This window comes from Eretmochelys imbricata, chromosome 20, assembly GCF_965152235.1.
Source record: "Eretmochelys imbricata isolate rEreImb1 chromosome 20, rEreImb1.hap1, whole genome shotgun sequence".
In the NCBI taxonomy this organism is placed as follows: Eukaryota; Metazoa; Chordata; order Testudines; family Cheloniidae; genus Eretmochelys; species Eretmochelys imbricata.
Window position 1 is genome coordinate 7746546 of NC_135591.1, and position 12868 is coordinate 7759413.

At 58.2% G+C, this 12868-nt stretch overlaps 1 pseudogene; it reads right to left on the reverse strand.

The window, feature by feature from the left end:
- Window positions 1-476: 476 nt before the first annotated feature.
- Window positions 477-11688, reverse strand: LOC144277878 (syntaxin-binding protein 2-like; annotated as a pseudogene).
- Between the last annotated feature and the right edge of the window lie 1180 nt (window positions 11689-12868).

Consider the following 12868-nt stretch of genomic DNA (forward strand, 5'->3'; position numbering starts at 1 on the left):
GGGGGTTCTCTTTAATCCTTTGCAGACTGGACAGACACAGCCTGGGGCTCAGTGGCTGGGTCACAACCCCCCCAAAGCCAGATGGTGGTAGCAGCCTCTGCGTGCCCCGCATCACTAGCGGAGGGCTGACAGGAGGGGGAGGGGGAGGTGCTGTGCTTTGGGTCCCAGGCAGGGGAGGTAGGAATGGCTGAAGCTGGTAGATAATGGAGCCAGACTCTGCCCCTACCCCATCGGGGGCAGGGTGGCCACAGGGCACAAAGGGTGACAGCCCTAGAGGCTGTGCCAGAGGGAGGGAGCCTGGCCTGCCCTCTGCCCTAACAGCCAAGGAGTCGTTCCCTCCCCCCCTCTCCCCCCCCAAGAACTGACACCGCAGCCAGGAGTAGGGGGGAAGGTGCCTTGTTGAGAAGAGGAGGTGGAGCTGGGGACAGCGAGCTGGAGCTGTGGGGGGCAGAGTCTCTGGGGGGAGGGGGCTGCTTCTAGGCCTCCTCGGGGTCCAGCTGGTTGAGGGTTTGGATGTCATCCAGGAAGCGCTTGGGGGTCAGGATGTGACTGGAACCTGGGGGAGAGAGAGGTGGTTGGCAGCGGTGGGCACAGTGGGGCGGGTATGAGGCTGGCATCACCATCACCCCCATCCTTGCAGCTGGACCCTGCTCTAGTGCAGGAGGGGAGGGACTCTCTCCTACCCCCTGTTGTTGTACCAATAAAATAAAAACCAGCAGGATCTTATTAAAGGGAAAAGGCAAAATGCCACATTTATTGTAAATATAATAAAGAAATATAAAACTCACACTGTCCTATCGTTACTTATTCCTTACTTAATTATATATATATCTATATTCATTCATTCATTCATTCATACCAGTTCTGCATAGGGGTTTATAGTTACCAGCCTAGAGGTTGCTCGTGACAGGGTACTGGCCAGGTAACCTGTACACGAGAGTGGAGCCGAGTCCGTGTCAGATGCGCATCCGATGCTCCTGAAGGGTAGTGGCAGAACTGGAGACTCAAAGTTCTCAGTCCTTAGTGTCCATTTTTATAGGAATTTCTTCCTATGCCAGTCCGTGGAATTTGCTTTGTCATATTGTCAGTCATGACTGCTCCAGGACGGCTGTCAGGTGCTCATCAGCTTTCTTCATCCTTTGAATTGGTCGGGTGGATCCCAGTTTGCCCTCCGGTGGGGTTCTCTGGTTGTCTCCACCTGGCGTCTTCTTCGGCCAATCGATGTTAAATTCCTAGGCTGGCACTTCCCTGTTTATTCAAAACCCACCATTCATTCACATACATTCCTTACTTTAATAAAAAAACACATTTCTCATTTCACCGAGTATTGTTATTTTATTTGAGACTCCCTGTCTCTTGACATTCCTTCGGTATTGCCTTTCTTTTATTATACAAAGGTGTTATTTATTTGAGACTCCCCGTTTTTTTAACATTCCTGATCCAAACTATAGAAGGTGGGAGTCTCTATGTGACATTTCTATGAGCGCCGCTCCAATTTGCAGTTCTTCATGGGTGTTACAAGCAAGCATGTCAATCTCCATTACAAAGTATCCGTTTGCAAAGTAGAGCCAATTGAACATAAAGTGAAGTTAGTTAAAAGCATGTCAATCTCCATTACAATCAATGGAAAGCGCCAATACAGAGAAAGCAGAGTCAATTAAGCCGTTTAGTTTTACAAGCGTCCATCCTAATAACAAGTGAGAAAGTATCAATTCAGAGTCAAATTGAGCAGTTTAGTTTTACAAGCGTCCATCTTAATAACAAGTGAGAAAGTATCAATTCAGAGTCAAATTGAGCAGTTTAGTTTTACAAGCGTCCATCTTAATAACAAGTGAGAAAGTATCAATTCAGAGTCAAATTGAGCAGTTTAGTTTTACAAGCGTCCATCTTAATAACAAGTGAGAAAGTATCAATTCAGAATCAATATGAGCGGTTTAGTTTTACAAGCGTCAATCTTAATAACAAGTGAGAGAAAGTATCAATTTAGAGAAAGCAAAGCCAATTGAGCGGTTTGCAAGGTACGGTTTGCAAGCTTTAATTCAGAATTGTAAATCAATATTGCAGATTTACAATTATGTCAAATAGAAGAATTATAAATGCAGATTTAATAAATATTATAAATCAATATTGCAGGTTTACAATTTCTTATGAACAGAATCACAAATATTGGAATATGCCTACACTGTGGCCTGGCACTGCACCCCTCGTGCCGCTGTACCCTGCACAGCCAGGCAAGAATCCACGCGCTGACAGTGTTCCTCACCCTTGGGTCTTCGAGGGGTGTGTGCAGGGGGTGAGCCATATCCCTATGGGAGTTACTGGGGGTGTCTGACTGGGCCCCCACACATGGTCCCTGGGCAATGAGAGGCCTGGGGAGCCAGGAGATCAGGTGGCTAGATACAGGCCTTGTGGGACAAGCACATCTGTTCCCAGACCCCTGGGTGCGGGAGGACAGAGGGTAGCATGGGCCCCCTGTGGGTGCTGGGCAGGCAGTTTTAGGGTCTCCCCCGCCCAGGGGGTCCCAACTGTCCCTGACCTGGGCATTCCAGCCACCCTTCCCCCCAGGACTCGCCCTACTCACCGATCACCACTTCCCACTTGCCCCTGGTGGCCGCGGTCAATTCGTAGGCGCAGCGCATCTCAGACATGGACACCCCACCCAGCACGTAGATGATGAGGCGTGGGCCCGTCTGGTACTCAGTCTCTGGCTTGTTCTTGTGCCAATGCCTGAAGCGGGAGCTGGGGGGAGAGAGGGGCAGTGTGGATCCCAGGGGCTCGCTGAGGGAATGCCAGGTGTAGGGGTGGGCACTGCCCAAAGCGGGGGCTGGGGGGAGAGAGGGGCAGTGTGGATACTAGGGGCTCGCTGAGGGAATGCCGCATGGAAGGGCAGGGCCTGGAGGAGGATGGGAGGCAGGCCCTGCCCAAGGCAGTGGGACAGGAGTCCCAAAGCAGGCAGAAGGGAGTAGGGGAGGGTGGCACCTGCCCTGGGCTGGGGGTGCTGTCTAAAGCTCGTCCAGTCCCTTTCCTCTATCCTGGACCCTGGTGTGTTGAGGGACTGCTGGGGCGTGGGGGACATGGTAAGAGGGGTCCAGGGCTCCAGGCTCTTGGGCACCCCCTCCCTTGCAGAGGGCAGGGCCCTGGCCATGCACTCCCAGGCACAGAGGCTCCCACACCCTGGGGTGTGTGTGTCAGGGCTCTGCTGTCCACAGCCCAGCCAGGCTCAGCCTTACCTGACAGCAGCCTGGGAGCTGGTGGTAGGGACCGGGTCTGACACGAAGGGCCACAGACTCTTGTCCAGTTTGTCCTCAAGGATGTCCTGGCGGGGGAGGACAGATCAGCAGGGGCCAAGCAGCAGGAACCTCTGACCTGGTGGCCAAGCCAGGCCCCATTGGGGCGGAGGGGCTGAGATGGCTCCTTACTCAATGATTGGGTCCCTGGGGGGGAGCAGCCTGGGGCCCACTTTCCAGGGTGGGGCATGGGGAGCCAGCAAAGAGCACGCTGACTCCTCCAGTGATGCCCCCAACTCCCCACATCCCCCTCAGCTGCTCAGTGCCCTGCTGTGACCTCCCTACCCATCCACCGTTATGGGGAGGGCAGAGACCTCCTGCAGCCGGATCCAGGGCCCCTCACTTGGGGTGGGGGAGGCAGGGGGCTGCCCTCAGTGCCCCTTCCCTGCTGCGGGCAGATCCAGGCCCTGCCTCTTGCTCCATGAGGTTTGTCCCAGCCACACAGGGGGCCCAGGCTATGATACATCCTAATGCCACATAATAGGGGCTTTTACATTAGTCCGCTGCTTTGACTTGTACAGGGAAGCTTAAGGCCTGCCAAGCTGCGGCTGGCGCAGAAGGGGGCGCCCCTGATTGGATTATGCATGGGACTGAGGTTACCGCAACTACCTGCTCCAAAATCCCACAGGAGGAACCATCACAATGCTGGAACAGGGGCCTGGGAGCCTCCCACCTGTGATCTGCCAGGGACAGGAGCTCTGGTCGGGGGGTTAATTCTTGGCCTGGAGGAGCCCCAAGCCAGTAGGTTGAAGGCAACTAAGTGTGCCCCCCACCCCCTTGAGGAGTGCCCCACAGGACTGGGTGATGAGGGGCTCAGCCCCCAGCAAGGGTGGGGGGAAGGAGTGACCATGTCACCTTTCACAAGCTAAACAGGTTTGGGCCCAGGCAGTGCTTGGATAGGAGACCTCTAAGGAAAAGCCACTGGGTGCTGGGAGGTGCGAGTGAGTCAGCAGAGGGTGCTCTATGACCCCAGGGAGTGGGCGGGGGGCTCTGCAGGGGGTGCTCTCCCAGTTCAGTCAGTGACCAGTACTGTGCTGCAGGAGTTCAGCCTTTAGATGAACGTCACACAGCTGCTCCTCACTGGAGGTTAGGCCAAGGACCCTGCCAGCCATTCAGATTCCAGTGCCAGTCATGACAGTGTGCTGCCTGGATCCTCTGCACTTCCAGCCCCACACACTGATCACCTCCTGCCCTAGACTCTTGGGCAGCGCTGCTGGGCGGCTGTTAACAGCTGCCCGCCACTCCTTAGGAAGAATTCAGCCCTGGTGAGGAACCCCTGTATATACTGCCCATGCCCCACCCCAGAGCTGGCAGCATCTCAGCACCGGGTAAGACAACTCCCCTGCACTCGTGTCTATGATTTAAGACCCCTAAGGATGGCAGAAGGAGAGGACTCGCTGATGAGCCCCTCACATGGCTAGAGCCCTGCGCAGATACAAAAATGTGGATGTGCATCAGCCTGCAATCCACAAGCCGCCTTTTACCTGTATCCGCATCCACACCAGCAGCAGCTAGCGAGGGTGGGGAAGGGGTCTTGCAGGGAAGAGGCAGTGTGGAGGGGGCAGGGTCTCAAGGAGAAGGGGCAGCTTGGAGGGGGCGGGGTCTCGAGAAGGGGCAGTGTGGGGGCGGGGTCTTGAGGAGAAGGGGCAGTGTGGAGGGGGTGGGGACTGGGGGGGAAGGGGTTTCTCATCACGTGCCGCTCCTGGGGGGTCACGAGCGTACACGGCAGCAGCAGAGCATGTTGCATCACAGTGGGGTGGAGGGGTGGGGTGCCAGGGCCTCACCCTCTCCAATCCCAAATCCTGCTGCTCAGGAGCTGGTGGGGACACCGGTGCTGCTCGAGCTGCTGGACAGGAAGCCGCGCGGTGGGGCGAGTGGGTGCCGGACAGCCCCAACTCCGACGTGTTGCCTAGCCACTGGCTGCGGGCCGGCGGCCCCGAGTGCCCTGCGTGCCCCGGGCTGCCTGAGCTGGATGCCGCGGGCCAGGCGCTGCTGGGGAGTAGAGCCCTGCACGGTTGTATTTGCAGCCGATCCACTATCCACAGAAATGGGGCGCGGATATGCAGGGCTCTACACATGGCTGACCCCAAACCACCCCCTTGGGCCCAGCCTGCCAGTTGTGACCCCAGTCCCCAAGGCCAGGAAGCAGATGGCCCGGTACCTCCATGATGTCCTTGAGCATGGGGATCCAGTGGGAGAGCTGGTAGCTGGACTCCAGCCGCGCCTTCCTCTTCGGTCACAGCTGCCTGCTCTGGGGGAGGAAGGGAGAGGGGGTGAGAGGCAGCAGGGAGGAGGTGCGGGGTGGGAACGGGGGCAGACAGGGAGAGCGTGGCCTACCTGAGTCACGCCAGCCAGGCTGGCAGGGGAGAGGCAGAGAAAACAGAATGGATCACTGAGTGAGAGAGAGAGAGAGAGAGAGAGAGACTGATGGGAGAACAGAGCTGCTTCCCCCCATTCGCCGCATGGCCACCCCAAGCAGTGGTCACCAGCTCCAGTCGCTGGCAATCTGAGGTCCTGACTCCCAGTATCCTCTGCCAGGGCAGAAGAAGTCACCCCAGATGGGGAGTAACTCGGGGGTCACCCTCATATGGGGAGGGCGTCACCCCACTGTACAGGGACAGAGGCCACCTCTGTGCTGGGAGTAGGTCACTGCCATAGGGTGGCACCTCCAGGATGGCCTGGGCTCCCCTGTGCAGCACAGATCTGCCCCCTGGCACGGGGACAGCTGCTGGCCCCTGGCCCCAGTCCCTTACCCCAGGCGTGAGAGAGATGCCCAGAACAGCATGTTGTGGATGATGTCTCTCTGCTGCTGGATGTTGGCATGCCGGATCAGCTTGGTGAGGTTCTCCTTGTCCACACCTGCACGGGGACAGACAGGTCAGCCCTAGCACCCCTGGGATGCACCCACAGCCCAGGCACACAAGTCCGTGGCCCCAGAAGTCCTAGTTCCCCGATCAAATCCTGAGATCCTGCTCTTCCCAGCCCTCTCAAAGCTGGGGGTAAACCCAGGAGTCCTGGCTCCCAGGCCCCCTCTATCCCACTAGACCCCACTGCCCTCCCAGAGCTGAGCATAAAACCCAGGAGTCCTGGCTCCCAGCACCATCCGCTCTAACCCACTGAACCCCACACAGTTAATGATCGAATTTAGGTTCTTGCTGCTCCTCCCTCAACAGGTTCTCTCGGGCGCTGGGGTCAGGGGTCTCTCTAGTTCCCCCTGGCAGTGCAATGGGAGCCCCCGTCCCCCTGATCTGGGCTATTCCTATTCCTGCCTCTGCCACCTACTCCTGGCATGCTGCTCCATGCCTCAGTTTCCCCCCCTGTAACATGGGGATAGTGCTTTCACCTGTGACAGGGAGGCTTGGCAAGAGCCTCAGGAATATCCCTGGGGGGACTCAATGGGAGTCACAGCAGCAGGGTGTGCACAGAGCAGGATTTTCCCTCCCCAGCGCCGCTATCAGCTCCTGAGAATAGCCCAGATCAGACTGGGGCTGCAGGCTGGAGCCAGCTCTGCTGCAGCAAGTAGCTCCGGTGGTTAACAAGCATGCTGTCAGTCTCTTCCCTGGGTAGATGGTTTGGGCAGCCAGGTGTGTGCCAGGCTCCCCTCTGGAGGCAGGCCTGTGCTGCCAGCTGTGAGTTACAGAGCATCTGTGCCATGGCAGCCAGCTATCCCAGAGGGGGGCCCCCCTGCCCGAGACTGGTAGCATTATCCCCCTTTTACAGATGTGGAAACTGAGAGGTAAATAGGGGAGGTGACTTGCCCAAGGTCACCCAGCTGGGAATAGAGCCCGGGTCGCCCGTCCCAGTCCAGGGCTCTATCCACTAGTGAACACTGTCTTGGTCGATGGGAAAGTAGAGAGGAATGGTGCAGTCATGGATCCACAGGGTCGGTGCCAGGGTCCCAGCTGTGGAAGTCTCTGGAGGAAGCCCTTTGCTGTGCCAGACCCCAACAGGTTTCTCTCTTCCTCCAGGACAGGCCACATGGCCTCCCCACCTCCTGAGACTGAACCACTAGTCTTTACCCCGTGAGCCCTGCCCAGCGACTCCAGCTGGGACAGATCCTGGTAGAGACCCGTCCACTCCGCAGGGCCCGACGCCCCTCTGCCCGGGTGACAGGGCCACTCACCCAGCGTTGTCAGAACAGTCGGGTTTCTTAGGCACCTGGACCCCAGCCTGGGCAGCCCAGCCCACTGAAGGTTAAAGCAAGAGGCCGTTCTGGTCAGCCCAGAGCCCGGCCGAGCTGCAGATAAACCTGTTTTCAGCTCCGGGTCTCTCACTCAGGGCCTGTCTACATGTAAACAACTTCAGCTGCTCCGCTTCAGTGATGCTGCCTTTCCCATACCCCCGAGCGACACAGTGGCACCGACCCAATTGCCTCGTGTAGACCAGGCCTCGGCCTGACCTTGGTCAGTTCTCAGGCGAGAGCTCCCAGCTTCCCGCACTCATCCCCCAGCTCAAACCTTCCCAACCCTGTGTTCTCGAGCTGGGGGCCCTGCTCCAATTCCCTGCTGGGAGCATCCAGCCAGGAGTCATTGGAGCTGGCACGGTCTTTCTGGCCCCCAGGCTGATCTGTGTTGGATTCTCTTCATTTCACCAAGACAGGGAGGTGACACCGCCCCCCCCGCCCCGCATGACTCTTACCTTCCCCGAGAATCCTTCCCCTTCACCCTCTGCCAGAGAAGCCAGGAAATATATAGGGAAACTGAGGCACGCATCAGATTCATAAAAGATATTACAAACATTCCCAGTTGGTCACAGGTGCACAGTCTCCCAGCAACTCAGCAAAGGCTGGAAGTAAGAGCAGAGGCGACAGGAGAGAGAGATCTGGGCAGGCCTTGGATTTTACATCACTTTGCTTCTCCTAGGGGGGGCAGGAGCTAGTGGGTTTCCCGTGTGAGAATCCAGGGCAGGGTGGGTTTGCAGCTGCCCTCTGCTGGGGGTGGGACGGGGATGGCAGGAGCTAGGGGAAGCCCACAGGCCAGGGCTGACTTGTGGCTAAGGCTCGGGAGAGCTGGGTTCTATTCCTGCTCTGGCAGACTCCCTGTATGCCTCAGTTTCCCTTCTGTAACACAGGCCACCCTGCCTCCCCTGGGAGGCTGAATTCATTAGTGAGATTCTGATACCATGGTGATGGGTGTAGGAGCACACACAGACAGGAGTGTCCAGGTGTGGAAGAGGCTCTGCGTGCGAAGCTTAGTTCTGTGACCGAACTGCCCTGTTTATAAACAAAGAGATTATGCTGGGCACACACTTCCCCAGTTGGTGCCTCGGTTTCCCCATCTATACAGAGGGGATAAGGACACTAGCCTTTGTAGAGCACTTTGAGATCTGCCCACAGCCAGTGTTAGAGAAGGGCTGGGGCCATTAATCCAGCCACACAGGGAATGCTATTGTTCTGCCAACCCCTCAGGATCTCCAAGGGTGTCTAGACCCCACCCCTCCCCCCGCCAGGATCTCCAAGCAGGTTCTAAATCACTCCTCCTTCCTTCTACTTCTCATGTGCTCCCCCGCGGCTCTGTCCCATGGCAAGGGCGTGGCCAACACAGCTCGCTCACCTCTCCCATGCTGGGCTCGTATGCCTTGAACACCTTGAGTTTGGCCAGCACAGCGTGCGCCAAGTGGAAGTTATCTTCATGGTCCCTGCAGCAAAGACAAACCCTGTGGGTCAGAAACAGCTCCTCCCCCAGGGGCACATGCACTTCCTGTAGGAGGTAACCAGGTACCCTTGCCCTTTGGGCACACTCACTTCCTGTAGAGGATGGCTGGGTACTTCTCCATGGCACACTCACTTCCTATAGGGGATAGCTGGGTACCCCTCCCCCTGGGCACACTCACTTCCTGTAACGGATGGCTGGATACTCCTCCAGGGTTTCACACAATGTGGCAATCTGCTCTGCCAGATTCTCCATCTGCTTGTTCTTTTCGAAAAAGCGGTAGGGGCTGAACCAGTTGTGGAAGCTCTATGGCCTGTCCAGGGAGTACACCTTGGGGACAGGGGAGAGCAGAGATCAGACCCCGGTGCCAACTGCTTGCAGCCAGGCCAGCTGTGCCCCATAGACGCGCTGTTGGATCAGGCCAGCCTGGTGGAGCTGTAGCGAGCCCCTAGTGAGGGAGAGATCCCTTTGCCAGTGTCACTCCTGTTGTGGTAGAGGGATAGCGAGCCAGAGATTCATGTACCAGCCTGGGATGAAGATGCCCCAGGTTCAGGTCATTACTTGGCTGCAGACTCCCAGGTGCCCTCAATGTTGGGGGAGGGGGCTTGGCGACGCTTCTAGTCTGGCAAAAGCCCCAGCATAGCCACGGGCAAACCCGGCATCAAGGTGCGTCTGCCGCTGTTGCTTATTTCACTGGCCGAACAGAACGAGCCATGGGGACAAACGTGCTTGGACACCAATAAATAGTATCGGCCCATGAAGGGTTTGCTGGCGCAACGGGACGGGTGAGCCAGCAAAGCCTCCTGACGGACACTCAGCTTCTACCAGCCAAAGCTTCTCTTGGCACAGCTGGCACCGGTACCCCAGATGAAATCAGCTAGAGTGGCGAAAGGACTGCTTTGCCAGCGTAACGGCACCTACCCAGGGGCTCTGCCAGCACAGCTGCATCAGTTACAGGGGGGATTTTTACTCTCATGTCCCCGTAACAAACCCACACCAACAAAGCTTTTGTGTGTAGACCAGGCTCATGTCTCTCTGTGCCTCAGTTTCCCCATCAATGCAATGGGGCTGACACCACAGTCCTGCCCCTCAGGGGCAGGAGGGGGGAAATCCACTGATGACACAAGGAGGGGATGGGGTGGTTGGGTAAAGGGCAGGCGTGTGGAGTATCGGGCTGTCTTGCAGGCCTAGTATAAACCATCAGTAAGAGCTGGTAAAGCCAGGGAGGCAGGGCCCTCCTCCCCCATACATCTACCATCCCCATCAGGTGCAAGCCAGCGATTCCACGTCTCACAGGGTGTGAGCAGCCAGCTAGTCCCTGCTGCCCTGTGCTGGCATCAAACCCGGGGCCCTAGAAGGGAAAGCTTCCCCCGCCAAGCCACATGAAACACTAAGGGTGGGGTGTCGTATGTCACCATCCGCCCCGCGGACCTGCTCCTCCAAAGCCCGGCCACCCCTCACCCGGCTCTCGTAAGGCAGGAAGGCCATGTTGATCTCCTTGAGGGTTTTGATGACCTTGGTGATCCGTGACTTCCTCAGCTCCTTGAACAGAGGCTCAGGACAGGCTGCAAGGCAGAGGCAGTGGGTGGGAGTGACAGGCACAGGGCTCAGGACCCCCAGCACAGCGCCAGCCCCCACGGACGGGGCCAGACCGGGCACAGCAGGGGCAGTAGTGCTGCACGCCTGTGGGGAACCTGTGCAAGCCAGCAGGGCCACACAGGAGTCAACGATGAGTCCAGCCCCCCCGAACCAGAGTCATGCCGGGTTCTCGCCTTTTGCAGCATCAGCAGCGAGGGGGAGCCACAATCTCTCCTACGCAGCCCCTGTCTCACACCCTGCCCTCAGCCCCCCCGCAGGGCTGAGTGACCGGAGTGTATAACATAGGATGATGCACAAGGAGGAACGGGGACTTGGGGTCCCCCTGCCGCTGTAATGGGGAGAAGCAGATCTGACCCTGACACACTGGGTATTCTGGTGCTGTCCCATCCCCCCACCGAGTTGGGACTGATGGAGCAATGCATGCTGGGAATGGTAGCCAGAGGCCGCCTTTCTGGGCACACGCTGCAGATGTCTGTGAGCCGTGCTGGCTGGAGGCAGGCCCGTGGTGGAGAAGGGGGGGAAGGGAAAGGTGGTGTCATTCGGTCTGGCCTGCTGGGGCTGCATCCCCTGCAGGAGGGCAGAGCATAATCAGGGTGCTGCGCACTGGCCTGCCGGCAGAGAGAGACCCCCCCACCCCCAGGCTCCAATGTGCTGCTGCCCAGGCTCCCAGCTGGGGGATCCCCCGACCCCCAATACTCACGGCTGAGGAAGAAGACGTGAGCTGCCTTGTAGTTGAAGGTGGGGGTGCCCTGGAAGTCATTGATCAAAACCTGCACCGACTGCAAAGGGGGAAGAAGGGAGTTGTCAGCACCTGCCGAGGCCCCTCCCTGCTGCTCAAATGGCCCAGCCCATGCCCAGCCCCTGGGGACTCAGGGCCTAGCATGATGCCATCGGGAGGTGGGCTGGTTTTTACCCCCCTGGCTCTGGGCTCCCTCTCCACCTGGAGCAGGGCTTGTGCCCATGTGCCCGGGACATCCTAGGGCCCAGTCATATCTCTCGCTGCCACAGAAGTGTCCATGCCCGGCCACAGATGGGGCCTGGCATTGCCTTGCTGCTGAACTAAGTGGGCTCTGAGCAGTGCCCAGGGAACAGCCGGCCGAGCAGCAATCTCAGGCAACTACCATCAGGGCCCCTTCCTCCCCGGGCGCCATGCTGGGCACCTGCAGCTTCGCCACGCCAGCTAGCCTGGCAGGGTGTTTGGAACCTGTTCAGACCCCTCGACCAGCCATTGTGACAGGTGAGAACCTGGCTGCCCTGTCCCAAGCCCCAGGCCCCAGCTCGCAGTCCTCTCCTACAGCGCTCCCTCCGCGGGCAGCCCCTGCGGGTTCTGGGCTTCACCCTGCTCTGCCAGCGCCCCCTGCCCCTGGTCTCCCTCCACTCACCTTGCTGCTGCAGATGCAGGAGCCTCCTCCCCAACAGCCCCTGCTCCCTGAGCCTCTGCCTCATCGAGTCTCCTTCGCTTTGAGTCTCAGCTGAGGTCGCCTCTCTCCACCTGCTGCACCTGCCCATCCAATCCCCACAGGATTGCACTGCGGAGAGGTCTGGGGGACAGTCTGTGCCTCACGTGGCAAAGAACATGAAGCCCAGCTCCGGGGAAGCAGCCTCCTGGGGAGCCCCTACTGGCCCCATTCCCATCCTGACATTGTGCTGCGCACAGAGAAATGGAACGAGGGGAGTCTCCGTGTTCCCCTAGGAAAGCCCTGTAGGCCATTGGCCCAACATCTCCACCACCTTCCTGCCGTGCTGAATGCTCCCTCTGCCGCACCGGCCTAACCCGCTGCTCCACATCCCCCAGCCCAGTCCATGCCGGGGGCTCAATAACCTTCCTGGCCAATGGTACATACTGCCCCCATGCTTGGCACTCTCCTGCTCCTCCTCCCACCCAGGCTGATTCACTGGTCCCAGTGGTCTGATCCGGTGTGTGTGTGGGGGGGAGATATGGGGCTAGCTGGACAAGCTGGGTCTGATCTAGCGCGGTGGGAAGGCGACATACCCAAGCCTAGCTGGGGACGGATGATGGGCTAGACAGAGCAGGGATCCCCACACAAATGCTCTAAGTGCACGTAGTCGGTGGAATGTGTCCACAGTACCGAGGTAACCGTCGACTTCCGGAGCATTGTACTGTGGGTGGCTATCCCACAGTTCCCGCAGTCTCCGCCGCCCATTTGAATTCTGGGTAGAAATCCCAGTGCCTGATGGGGCTAAAACATTGTCGCGGGTGGTTCTGGGTACATATCGTCAGGCCCCCGTTCCCTCCCACCCTCCAGGAAAGCAAGGGCAGACAATCGTTTTGTGCCTTTTTTCTTGAGTTACCTGTGCAGACGCCATACC